Source organism: Saccoglossus kowalevskii, chromosome 8 (assembly GCF_978046115.1).
Source record: "Saccoglossus kowalevskii chromosome 8, keSacKowa6.1, whole genome shotgun sequence".
Taxonomy (NCBI): Eukaryota; Metazoa; Hemichordata; class Enteropneusta; family Harrimaniidae; genus Saccoglossus; species Saccoglossus kowalevskii.
This window is the reverse complement of record NC_140648.1, coordinates 9,507,687-9,522,160: the sequence shown is the minus strand read 5'-3', so window position 1 is coordinate 9,522,160 and position 14,474 is coordinate 9,507,687. Positions and strand designations below refer to the sequence as shown.

General features: G+C 36.2%; 1 long non-coding RNA gene across 1 annotated transcript; it reads right to left on the bottom strand.

Annotated features, from left to right (window-relative positions):
* Nucleotides 1-2,741: 2,741 nt before the first annotated feature.
* On the bottom strand, nt 2,742-12,360 carry LOC144357409 (uncharacterized). The gene is made up of 3 exons (XR_014930143.1): nt 12,220-12,360; nt 3,786-3,990; nt 2,742-3,598 (listed from the first exon to the last, which is right to left on the bottom strand). It is a non-coding gene; the product is annotated as an uncharacterized LOC144357409 (long non-coding RNA).
* Between the last annotated feature and the right edge of the window lie 2,114 nt (nt 12,361-14,474).

Genomic DNA, 14,474 nt, shown 5'->3' with positions numbered 1-14,474 from the left:
ACTGGTCTGAATTCATGAAAACTACTAGTAGATTGCAAATTTAGTCATTTAAGGTATAGAAGCATGTACGTGGCACTCGGAGTGATTTTTTTTTTACTTTTCTCACCCAGACAGTCTTGACTAGATAGTGTTGAAATTTCAGAGCATTGTCAATGCTGGAACATGCCCAAAAATAGATTTTAAAATATAGGGAATCGAGGCACGCGTATGTGATTTAAAGTCCTGAAAGTTTGTTTACGTTGCTCTTTGATTGACAAGTCACTGTTGATGTTATATGCAAACTTGGTACATAGATGCCATAGGACACTGCACAGACCTGATAGTTTTTAGAGTAATATCAGTGCATATTAATTACCTAATTTGCATAATTAATTAATTTTCAGCTTTTGATGTTTCAAGTAGTAAGCATTACATTTCAATCAAACTTGGTACATAGATCCTTTAGGACTATCCAGAGACCTGATTAGTTTTAGGGTAAATAATTGTGCATATTAATTACCTAATTTTCAGCTTTCACACTGATTTCTCAAGTACTAATCATCACATTTCAATGAAACTTTGTACATGGATGCTGTAGGACAATAGACCGACCTGGATAATTGTGAGTTTATATTTGTACATATTAATTACTAATTTGCATAATTAACCACTTTTAAGCTATTACACTGATATCTAAAGTACTAATTATTTCATTTCAATGAAACTTAGTACAAAGATGCTCTAGGACAAACCTGATTAGTTTGGGGTTAAAATCTGTTTATATTAGTTCCTTAAATAGCATAATAATTCATAATTTGGTACATAGATGGTCTGTTACATTGCGCAGACCTCATTAGTTTTACATTAAAATCTGTTCATATTAATTTTCTGATTTGCATTATTAGTTTTCAGCTTTTCCATCACTATCTCAATCAAGTACAAGTAATTTTGAATTATTTTTAATGTGTCTCCAATACTCTCACAGCATATGGGAGTTCTTTCTAAGCTTTCTTTGATTAATACCTGTATTTTCCCTTTTCAGTGTGTTCTTTTGTAGAATGGGCCAAGTACTTGCTACAAAGTGGAGCAAAATGTGTTTTGAGTGAACATTACAATCAAGACCCGTTGAAGCAGTGGTTTGGCAAACATCGTCAAGCAGAAGGATGCAACGAAAATCCCACTGTACAGCAATACAACAATAATACAGTCAACTGGCAAGGTTCAAATGCTTTGCCGTCTGTTAGTGGCAACACAACTGCCTATAGACAGGCACTCAAATTCATAGACAACACTCCTCTACAGAGGCGAGCTAGACATGTATAGTTTGTGTATTTTATTGCATGTAAAAAATATACAGTACAATGAATTGTGGCATCATCTCGGTGGTCCAAATTTTTAATTCGATGAAAACAATCTTTTAAGATTTTTCTTTACACCTTTTTGTCTTTTGATGTTCTTATTTGTTGCCTACTGAATAAAAAGAGCCTTCACATGCACATGCACATAATAGATAGTAGTTCGAGTTTCAAACTGTCACATGACAAATTTTTTGCTAAGTTGCCCCAATATTCTAAAATAACCTTATCACCAAGAACCTGTTCTTTAAATTCAGCTATGTTGACCTGCAGAACTTTCCAAGTTGAGTTACTGATATACGATCGTTTGTTATCAGTCTGTCGAAACCTCTTACAAGTAGGAAAACCTGATCGGCGGGCTGAATCAGACTTGTTTTTCAACCCACTGTCTGGTAGTCAACAAAAAAGAACTTCCATTACCCTGACACACCATGTGCTTTACCACAGAAAGAAACAATCTTGACTTTGGTGTATCTAACTTTGAAAATCTCATTATCAGAATTCGGACAATATAGCGGAGTGCCTCTTGTCCTGTTGCAGACAATGTGATTGAACCACTAGTACTGCTACCTTGTAGATATACACTTTCTTTTGTAGCTCTCATTTGAACAAGATAAAAAAAATCTTTTGTAAAAAAAAATATGATGATAATGAATGACTACTAAATTGTGACGAGTCCAGCAAAAACATTCTTACTACACATTACAGACTCTTAAATTGTGGCGGATTTATTTTTATTAATAATGAGGTAATATCAAGATGAAAGACGTTACACATATGCAGTCACTAAGGAAATAATGTTATAACATTGTTATGTTATTTTAATGTTTAATTTATTTATTATGTGAATAAAAAGTATTCTCGCGTTATCAATAAACCCTTGAAATTTACTGATACCACAGTCCCTCTATCCCCGGTCTGGAAACGACTAGCGTTCTTTGGTCTCGAACCACGGTGCGGGTAAACAAACCGTTCATACCCTGGCCGAGGGAGTCAGGAAGTCAGACAGATTACAATACCGTAAAAATATTCATTAAAATCGGTAAATTTACCGTCATGCAAAGCGATAACTCATTGTATGACTTCACTTTGACCTCAAATTCGGGCAATCACAACGTAAACATACATGTAAACAAAATTATCACTATGAAATTTGGGTTTTTGAACCCTGATACGCATCACAACCAGCCCACCAACTCATAAACATCCATGCCAGTTCCTACAATGCAAAGATTAATATCGGGAATTATGTTCATTTTCTTGTTTTAATAGGGAAAAAATTGCGTGTGCCAACATGCTGACATCGCTAGACAAATCTTGTCAAAATGGCATCGTTCATGTTAACGTAGTCGATCGAAAAACCTGTGATATTTCTGATTCTTGGGGGGTTCATAACAGTTCAAGTCAACTATACAACAACTAATGACTTTATTCTCTGCAAAAGTAACAGTGCTTCAATGTTTGTATATAAATGATTTTTTTAGCACAGAATTGAGTACATTGTCATTTCAAAACGTCGCCATTTGCATTTACGATCTAAAAAAGCATCCTGAAAAGTCGCTCAATTTAATATTAATAAAATGCGGTGTGACAGCCCACCAATTTTTAATGACATGTTTCGATCATAAAATGTCAGAATCGAAGACAAATATTGGTTTCGCGCCGAGAAGTATGGTAAATAAAATAGAGTTCATTTCAATCATCCCAAAATCAAAAACGACAAATTTCTGGGTAAAGGTATGAACATTTGTTGCGAAAATGTGTCGCTGCTGGTAAAATAGATAAATTAAAGAACTACTCGCCGGCTAAAATATGACCTTATACAGATATCCTGATTAAACAATTATGTGAAAAAGCACGAATTCTGGAATAAACAACTAAGTTGTAAAAAAGTACATAACACTGATGATGTCAAAAATAGTGGCCGGCTGCGTACTGATCACGTGACAATGCTTTGCCCATACCGGCAATGCGCCTATGCCAGGGAAGGAGGCCAATTCACACCTAATAATAATGACCGTTTCCAGACCGGGATAGAGGGACTGTGCTGATACATACTTGTAGTGTCTTTTTTCTTGATACTTGAACAGTGGCGGATCCAGAGGGGGGGGGGCACCCCCAATCATTCATATCATCTGCATTCCACATAGCTTCTCTGCGATTTACTAAATTTTAAGCGAAGCTTGGACCCCCTCCCCCCTGCCCTGCACTAGAATCAGGCTTGTCAATTGCACCAGCAACTCCCTCTTTCCTATAATCTGAACCTGGAATAAAACAAAATCAGATAAATTGTATCTGTTTTGGAGAGTTGTTGACGTTATCGTTGCACGAGACAGGTCGTCATCACCGGTAAAATACGTTTGGTCATTTAAGAAAACTCACCGCGTGTTGAAGTTAAATAGTTTTGATTTTAAAATTCTCAATGACGCACGTCGAAATTGACTGGCTTACCATTTAATTTCTCTGTTGGCTTGTGAACTCTGGTGTGATTAGAAAATCCAGATGCCGAACGTAGTTTTTTGTCGCATATCGGACACGTGAAAACGACCAGTGATTCAATTTGTAGAATGTTCAGCGCTAACTTCAGACACAACGCCGTCTTGCAAGTTTGAATCGTCGGCACTTCCTTCCAAGAAACTGTCATTATTGACCTCTACTATGGGATGAGAATACCGCCAAAATTAGCTTGGTGTCATTATTTGAACATTGTTTAGTTGTTTGATTTTTATTTGGAAACTTGTTTGGTTATTATTTGGTCATTATTCGGTTATTTGGTCTTTATTTAAACATTATTTTGTGCTTATTCCATTAGTGTGTTATTACTGCAGCATCGTATTGCCATTGTTTCATTATTCCAACTTTATTTCTATATTATTTCATTATTGTGTAATTATTACAATATTATTTTGTCATTGTTTCATTCTATTACAATTGTGTCGTTATTTAGACATTATCTTGACATTCAATTGTCATAAGATTCGGTTATTTTCACGTCCAAATGTCTTGACATTCGGTTCGCTTGACTTGCGATTACCTCAACATTCGGTTCGCTTGACTTGCGATTACCTCAACATTCGATTACTTGACCTACATTAGCTGACCCCGCTATACATGTAATATTCAATCCATAGTCCCGGGCCGCCTCCGATAAAGTGTTGCTCATGATGGCAATGTAGCCGTCGTAAAAGTTAGCGGGAATTTCTGAATGATGGCCGTTTCATCAATATCCAAGGAACTGAGTGAGGTCGTCAGAGCCTGTCGTGACGAAATATCAAATGCCGCAAAACTTGTTGTTGACACGACGCGCTCCTAGCGAAATTCGCGAGAGATGATCCGACTTTATCATTATATGATGACCAGAATGTGCTAAGAACCGTTCACAAGACTCGTTATCGTGTCGTGAACTCGCAAAATTTGAAAGAGCAACTAATATTCTTCAAGCTGGTATTTTTATAGATTTTATTTTTCATTCTTTTTCGCCTATTTTTCCAGTTTAAAATGTGAGCTGGCTGGAGCCTTTTTTTGTAGGGGGCGGGAAATATCAGTAGGGCAGATTTCTAAAAAAAATGGACAGGGGAACTTTTTTTTAGTGAATAGGATACTTACAGCCAAACAAGGTCAGCTTGGACGTTCAGTTGCGAGACATAACAAAAAAACGCAGCCAGTGATACATTTCGAAAATATAAATACAAAATAAACTCAATCAGAGGCGTCGACCACGCGCGTTGGAAATAAATATTACACATTGTGACACAGTCTCACCAGCCTCTTTCACTCAGGCAATATAATTATGCCATTTCCCAACGCACTTATATTTAATACCTTGACAAAAACACAACAAGAAAAAATGTAAATCAGGCTTGTAATTACTAGTAACTCAACTCGGACGCAATATTCATCACTGTAAAAGTGGATAAATAAATTCGAACCAGCCAGCTCATGACCGGAGACGTCCAGTCGTCTTCGTTGAAAACTCGCCAATTCACCATAATCGTGGTGGTGAACTGTTTAGCTGATTTTTCAAAAGATCTTATGGATATTCAATTCATATTCTTCCCAACTTATTTGAATTTATCCTTTCGGGAATTTGAGACATTGTTCAAACGATCCTGTACAGGGTTATGTCTGATGTCAACTAATAATACGCAATTATCCAGGCAGTTCTAGAAACTATTGCTGATACTAATCATGTTTTGTAAGCTGGGAAGTTGGATACTTGAACGTGTAGTCCCCGGGCGTGTAGTAGACGAGAATAATCGTACTGTCACATGTGTTCGTCTTGGCCTTGTCTTTTCGTTTTAACCGTCACAGTCCGCTTCATTGAATGTTTAGTTTGATAATTGATGAACATATATTCATTGTGAGACTGTTGCTTTCAAGTTGGTGGAGGTGGCGATTGCTAGCAATATACTGTAAATGTGATTATGTCGGTAGTAGCGAGTGCAAGCAAGGTTCTATAAAAGTCACATTCAACAAAATATTGGAGGCAGTTTAAATACAAATGATATTTTTTTCATCTAAAATATATTGACATTAATGAATAGTTAGGATGTCACACACGTTACTTTTTCCACTTTCTGTAGTAGGTTTTCAGATTTAATAACTACGAGAAAATGGCCCTGCGTAGTGAGGTGATTGACCACAAAATTGAAAGCTGCCTGTGGCAGCAGTACTATTGCGTAAAGAGCAAAGACCTATGGGTAGGAGATTGATGACACAGGTCTATGCTGAGACAGCGCTTCCTGTGACGACACAACGATGGTATACATTGCATGTTGTACTTCCGGGTCATATCTGCAGGTTTAATGACCTGCCAAATATTTTCTTCCCTGTGACCCGCCATTCCCAACACCAGTCTTAGTAGCCTTCTCTATGCTGATGATATAGTCAACATTCCAAAATCTAAAACTTGTTCAAGTTTGCAAAATTGTCTGGACAAAACTTCCAAATACGCAATAAAATTGAAACTTAAGTTAATACGAACAAAACAAAAATTATGATATTTAATTAATGAACTTTTATCCTTTGAAGGGAAGAAACTTGATACTGTAAACAAATGTAACAACCCTCGCTTAAAATTTATTAATTAATATGCAAATTAGGTAAACTAATCAAGTCTGCGTATTATCCCAGAGCATTTATGTACCAAGTTTTACTGAAATCTATGAAGCATATCGACTTGGAATGGAGCTTGGCGAAAACAATATCTAACTGGGTAACTAGGGTGAAAAGCATATTAAAATATGTAAATGCAAACAATACGTGGGAGAGCCAACATCTGCATAATGTTGTCTCTATGACAAAAAAGGTTATGGAAAAAATATTCAAAATTAACAGTCTAGAAAAAATGCAGGATGACAAAAAAACAAAAAAAAACAAAAAAACAAAAACAAATGCGCACATACAGAATGTTAAAAAATGACTGCTCATAAGAGGAGTATCTTTCAGTAATAAAAAACTCTAAACATAGATCAGCACTAACAAAACTAAGGATTAGTGCTCATGTTCTGCAAATAGAAATGGGTCGCTACCATAAATAGATGCATGTAAAAGGAAATGCCCTGTGATCAAGACGAAATTGATTGTGAAAAACTTTTTCTACTTATCTGCAAATTATATGAAAATGAAAGAAAGCAGCTAAACACTGAGTCAAAAATGTCACTCCCAAACACGACAGTAGAAGAAAAAATCATAGCTATGATGAACAACAATGAAAATAAAACAATTATAAAACTAGCTAAATACATATATGAATGTTTCAAAATCAGGGAAAATAACATGGAAAAGCTTCACTCTCATCCAAATAAACCACAATATTAATATCAAGGCATATCTGCAAGGGGTTTTTTTTCTGTTATTATCATTATTTTTATGTTATTATTTTATTCTATTCTTTTTTGTTTTTTGTTTTTTAATTGTCATTTTATTGTAATTTAATTCAGGATCATATAAAGGATACGATATTATTATGTCTGCTCTAGGGGAAACTAAATTTACATGGCGTCCGCAATGGTGGTATGGTTTACCAATTTGCTGCCAAATATGGAGTGCCCTCCCCGAGCTTTGCAGTGTGTATGTCAAGTTCATTTTCTCTGTTACGGTCCAAGTCAGGGCTGTCAGGCTCAGTAGTGCAGTTAAAATCGCCTCCAATGATTACTGGGTCATTATTTAGATGACTGATGAGTTGTTCTATTTCTATTATATTCGCGCCATTAATGGGTCCATAGAAATTAATTATGTGAACGGGGTTGTCATTAATTTGAACATGAGCGTGCAACACGTTTTCAGGTATGATTTCACACTGTGATAAAATATTCACACTTGCTCCCGGAGAAAAACAAAATCACACCTGCGCGATTACATTTTGTAACGGTGCCATTAGAAAAAAATATCAAGGCCACGCCACGCAAGTTCCCAAAATTTTTTATTGGAGACAAGAGAGTGTGTTTTTGTAACATATAAACATTGCATGGATAGTACCTACTACAACATTGTATGTTGCGCATGTTATTGTGTTTGCCATCATAAAAGTGAGATTTGCAAACCAGCGACGAAGATACCCGTTTTGATTTGCTGTTTAATTTGTTAATGAGTCTGTGTATGCGAGCTTTGTCAGATGTACACGTGTGTTCAACTACTGGGTATTGTGGTAGTTTATCAGATGTCGGGCCAATATTTTAAGATTGGAGCAAAATTCAAAAACTTCTCCATAAATCTACGAGAGTGCAGCGTAGACACCAAAAAGGTTTTGATGTTTGCGTTTGATATTGTTGATTCACTGCTATCAGTACATGTTGAAACATCTGAAATGATAGACCTCTCATTCTCACTACACTCACTGGCACACAGTCCCTCTATCCCCGGTTTGGAAACGACTAGCGTTCTTTTGTCTCGAACCGCGTTACGGGTAAACAAATCGTTCACACCCGGGCAGAGGCAGAATATTTCTAATATCTGCAAATTTACCGTCATGCAAAGCGATACCTCATTGTATGCCTTCACTTTGACCTCAAATTCGGGCAACTACAACGTAAAATCAAAGAAAGCTTAGAAAGAACTCCCATGTGCTGAGAGTATTGGAGACACATTAAATATAATTCGAAATTACTTAGCTGAAAACTAATTATGCAAATCAGAAAATTAATATGACCAGATTTGAGTGTAAAACTAATGAGGTCTGCGCAATGTAACAGAAAATCTATGTCTCCAAGTTTAATTGAAATGTGATTAGAACCAAAAAATTATGAATTATTATGCTTATTAGGGAATTAATATGAACAGATTTTTACCCCAAACTAATTAGGTTTGTACATTGTCCTAGAGCATCTTTGTACTAAGTTTCATTGAAATGGAATAATTAGTACCGTGAAAACTCCAAAATTTCGACCCCTCTAAAAATTCGATTGGCTATTTATTTGCCGGGTTTCGGTGTTTTATTTACCTCCAAATTTTCGACTCCACTAAAAATTGCCGACTCATTCTTATTCGAAAATTGCGACCAGTTTTAGTTTTCCCCCAAACGAAAAAAAAAACGATGTGAGCGTTCAAACGGGACCTTCCTCGAAGCCATGAATCCGGGTTTCTGATTGACTGAGAGATTTTTATTTTATTGGTAACGAAAATATATTCTAAATAAACGAAGTTTCAAATAAATACGAACACAAAAATCTCGGCATGCTGCGTTTCTGAATTGTTGATTATTACTGTACTCAGTAGTGATTATAATAATGTACACAAAATAAATTTGTTGAATGGTTATGAAATACAAATAAAAGTCAACTAAGTTTCATCGTAAGCGAATGATTCCGGTCTCGTATAAACGTTTGATGCTGTAGGATATCCGCCATGTTCTCTTAGGTCAAATAGGTCAAATCGCTAATTAACCAATCAAAAAGCTGGATGATGCCAACGTGTTCAAATTACCATAGCTTATTTAAATATGTTAATGTTATTGAACGCAATGCGAAGAGATTGATGTTGTAGTACGATATTTTGGCTTGGATTTTGATGCGAAAACGGCATGATTTTTTTTTAAATAAAAAAATTAGTTGTTTTTAAAAAATAAACTGGTCATCTGAAGAATAATTTAACATTGTTCACAGTGATAACAGCTCATTCTCGAAAGGAAGCTTACCCGCTCACGCTAGTCACGATAAAAATCATCCACGTGTACTCTTGAATAGACAGACGTCAATGACTACGGTAAAACTTAGACTCTATTTTAGCCGGCAGGATTGATTGAAATGTCCGAAAAATGACGCCAAAATACACCTTAAAAGTCCCATTTTATTTTCTTAAATCCCATTTTATTTTTTAATCCAAGGGCGAATTTACGGCAGAATTTGGTCCCTCAAATAAGGGACACGTGAGCTTTGATTCTAACCGGATACATTGCACTGGGTCGGGGAGATAGTTTGCTAAACTTCCATGTATCTTTTGTCCAATGGGTACCTGTACTTCGAACATTCGCAAGTTTTCCTAGGTAGTGCGAGACAGCTTTGTCTTTTGACCTATTAGTTTTGTGCTGACCTCTTCTGCGCGTCTTGATGTTTTGTTTTGCTTGTCATAATACTCACTGATTGATGACTTTGTTTAGATTTTGAGTTACAACTCGGCCACGACTCTAAAAACATGTCACATTTCTAACGCCAATTATTTAAAACCGGTCGAAATTTTGGAGTTTTTACGGTACTTTAGATATCAGTGTGAAAGCTTAAAATTGGTTAATTAATAACCCACAATTATTCAGGTCTGTCTATTGTCCTACAGCATCCATGTACATTCATTGATATGTGATGTATAGTACCTGAGATATCAGTGTGAAAGTTGGTTAATTATGCAAATTAGGTGATTAATATGCAAAAATATTTACCGGAAACTAATTGGGTCTGCATAATTCTAGATTCATTGAAATGTAAATGATTAGTACTTTAGATATCAGTAGAAAAGCTGAAAATTAATTATGCAAATTAGGTAATTAATATGCACAATTATTTACCCTAAAACTAATCAGGTCTCTGCATAGTCCTAAAGGATCTATGTACCAAGTTTCATTGAAATGCGATGATTAGTACTTGAGATACCCATGGAAAAGCTGAAAATTAACTAATTAAGCAAATTAGGTGATTAATATGCACAAATATTTATCGAAAACAATCAATCTCTGCATAGTCCTTGAGTATGTAAGTACCAAGTTTCATTGAAATGTAATGCTAACTACTTATATCAAATGCTGAAAATTAATTAATTATGCAAATTAGGTAATTAATATGTACTGATATTACCATAAAAACTATCAGGTCTGTCCAGTGTCGTATGACATCTATGTACCAAGTTTCATTTGAAATGTGATGATTAGTACTTGAGATATCAGTGGAAAAACCGAAAATTGACTAATCATTATGCAAATTAGGTAATTAGTATCCACGGATTATTACCAAAAACTAATCAAAACCTAGCATTAGTTCAGAGCATCTATGTACCAAGTTTCATCAAAATCCAATGAGTGGTTGTTTAGATATCAGTGGAACAGTCATGGAACCACTAAAAAATAGCTAATTATCATGTAAATTAGGTAATTAATATGCACGGATTTTTACCAAAAATTAATCAAATCTGCGCATATGTTCAGAGCATCTATGTACCAAGTTTCATCAAAATCCAATGAGTGGTTCTTTAGATATCAGTGGAACAGTCATAGAACAGCTAAAAATTAGCTAATTATCATGCAAATTAGGTAATTAACGAGCATGGATTTTTACCAAAACCTAATCAAATCTGCGCATTGGCCCAGAGCATCTATGCACCAAGTTTCATCAAAAACCGATGTATGGTTCTTGAGATAGCAGTGGAACAGTCGGACACACATACACACATACACACACACATACACACATACACACATACACACATACACACATACAGACACACTAACTGCAAAGACTCCCATTTTGTGCTTCGCACATGGGAGTCAAAAAACATGTAAACAAAATTAGCACTATGAAATTTGTGGTTTTTGAACCCTGATACGCGTCAAAACTAGCCTACCAACTCATAAACATCCAGTTCCTGCCATGTAAAGATTAATATCGGGAATATAGTTCATTTCAATCACCCCAAAAATCAAAAACGAACAATTTCTGAGTAAAGGTATGAAAATTTGTTGCGAAAATGTGTCGCTGGTGGTAAAATAGATAAATTAAAAAACTACTCGCTGACTAATATATGATATTCTGATTAAATAATTATGTGAAAAAGCTCGAATTCTGGAATAAACAACTAAGTTTGAAAAAAAAATACAGCACTGACGATTTCAAAAATATTGACCGACTGTGTACCGATCACGTGACAATGATTTGCACAACGCGCCTTTGCCTGGGAAGAAGGACAATTGTAGGGCTATTTCGAACACTATATTCATATTTGCATATGCAATGTTTGAGAGTGAGGTCAACGCTGACGTGTATGTAATTCCTTCATGAAAAACAAGTCAGGGGTTTATAGTTCCATGGTTCGTCAGACGAACGTTAAATATTATACATCTGACTGTGGGAAGTAATTAGTAATAAACCGTTGATATTGAAATTTTTTTAAATGCACATAAACCTGGCGGCGAAAAGAGTTCACCAGGAGCTCCCTGGTCTAACTATCCCAAATACCGAATGATCAGCGGAGGCCAACATACAGGAATGTAACCAGGGCTATAATATTACTAGCCCCGACTAAATCCGTGCTGCATGGTTTCTAGTTAGATGACCTGTTGGTGTTAACAATTGCCTAGTGCGAGTGGCAGCCATCTTGGTTGCTTACCACCTTGCCAAGGCCGGGGCACGACAATCCGAAAACACCCACCAAAACAAAATAGGAAAAATAATAATTTACTCACGAATAATCGGGACAACTCAGCTAAGCAAACATTGGAAAAATAAGATTCAGTCGAACAGAAGCAAACAACCAAAACCGGACAAAAACACACGGATCGTTGATATCGTCGACCAGTAACTTTTGTATTGTGTTGTATTGTATTGTCGGCAAAGCCCAGTTTAAATCCTTTGACAAGCCCCCTAAAAAGCTAAAGCAAAACAAATAACACATTAAAGGACACATTAAACGCGAAGCTAACGTCGGTTTATAACTAAAACGGGCCCCGTATACAGAGTTCGCAAAAAACAATCAGTCGTTAGACGTTACTTTACTTTATTGCGAGCAGGTATTCTGCTGTTATAATTATTATTTCCGACCGTTTTGCGAATGTATTTTCTATTTTCCTGATCGAACGTAGTTCATTTACAGTTCAAAGTTGCGTTGAGATTACGTTGATACAGTGTAAAAATGTCGGCGCCGGCGATCTCCGGCCTGTGCGCCACTTTTAATAGCCTAAATATTAAGCATGATCATTTGAACACTGTTATTACAAGACTGGTAGGAGGTAATGCATGTGAGGCAAATATATTAAAAATATTTTTTTGCTTGTTGCCATGGAAGTAGCTGTCCGGGATTTTTTTGCCGATTAGTGACAGTATGCCTGCCTGTCAACTATGAACAAAATCGGCCAAGCCAAAAAAATCACAGAAAAGTTTAAAAGCCGTTACTGGTAAAACATTTCCCCAGCTATGTGGTCAAATTTCTCTGTAATGACACAAAACAGACACAAAAGTGATTTTACGGGCAATCCTAGCAGAGCGGATCGCCAACAAAAGTGGTTTTATCGGCAATCCCACCGGAGTGGGTCGCTAATATGTGAAGTATTATGTATAATTTAATGATCGAGTTTTCTGCATCTTAGAGAGTCGTCAAGCCAGCGAATCGTACGTGTCAATCTCTGTATGACAATCGAAGATGGACTTTTTGTTAAAATCGCTCCCGAAACAGATTTATTGCAATTAATACAACGTATAGTTCTATGGGGTGAGAATACCGCCAAAATTAGCTTGGTGTCATTATTTGAACATTGTTTAGTTGTTTGGTCTTTATTTGGAAACTTGTTTGGTTATTATTTGGTCATTAATCGGTTATTTGGTCTTTATTTAGACATTATTTTGCGCTTATTCCATTATTGTGTTATTACTGCAGCATCGTATTGCTATTGTTTCATTATTCCAACTTCATTTCTTAATTATTTCATTATTGTGTAATTATTACAATATTATTTTGTCATTGTTTCATTCTATTACAATTGTGTCGTTATTTAGACATTATCTTGACATTCAATTGTCATAAGATTCGGTTATTTTCACGTCCAAATGTCTTGATATTCGGTTCGCTTAACTTGCGATTACCTCGACATTCGGTTCGCTTGACTTGCGATTACCTCAACATTCGATTACCTGACCTACATTAGCTAACCCCGCTATACATGTAGTATTCAATCCATAGTCCCGGGCCGCCTCCGATAAAGCATTGCTCAAGATGGCAATGCGGCCTTTGTAAAAGTTATCGGGAATTTCTAAATAATGGTCGTTTCGCCAACATCCAGGGAACTAACTGAGGTCGTCAGAGCCTGTTGGTTAGAGAATACTACTTCTCTAAATGCGATGACTGAAGTGAGGAGGAATTATTACACAGTTGATCGTGACACGGCTGACACGGTCAATAACCGGCCTTTCAGTGGACTTGGTAGTGCCATCACGGTTCTTTTTTTTAGTAAAAAGTTGAACCATGTATCATTCTGATTCTCATTCCCCGGCCTCTCTTATCTCATGTACTTATTGACAGACATATTCCTGTTATGGGTGTGATTTTTTACGTTCACTCCATTATTGTCAAGATGCCGATATACTTGTATGGCTGATTTGTAGCGCGCCATTCATTTCATCATATGGCGCTACGAAATCGGATGTCTTCGTTGGTAACAACTGCATTGACAATGAATTTGTGGGTTTCATTGCCAATAGCAATCACGTCAGTGTCACGACAGTTTTTCGCCAGCCATGCCTCGCATCAGCAGTAATCATAATTATGCTGTCTTCGAGGTTTTCGTAAATGTCGACTTCCGCTCGCAAAGCAGTTTCACAGTTTCAATTTTGTTTTTTGATTCGATTGCTGTGAATGTCTCCTCCGTCAAATTCTCCCATATATTACTGGCCAAAGTAGCTTATTCCGACGGTTGACAAAACCTAATTCTGTAGTTGACTAGTAATT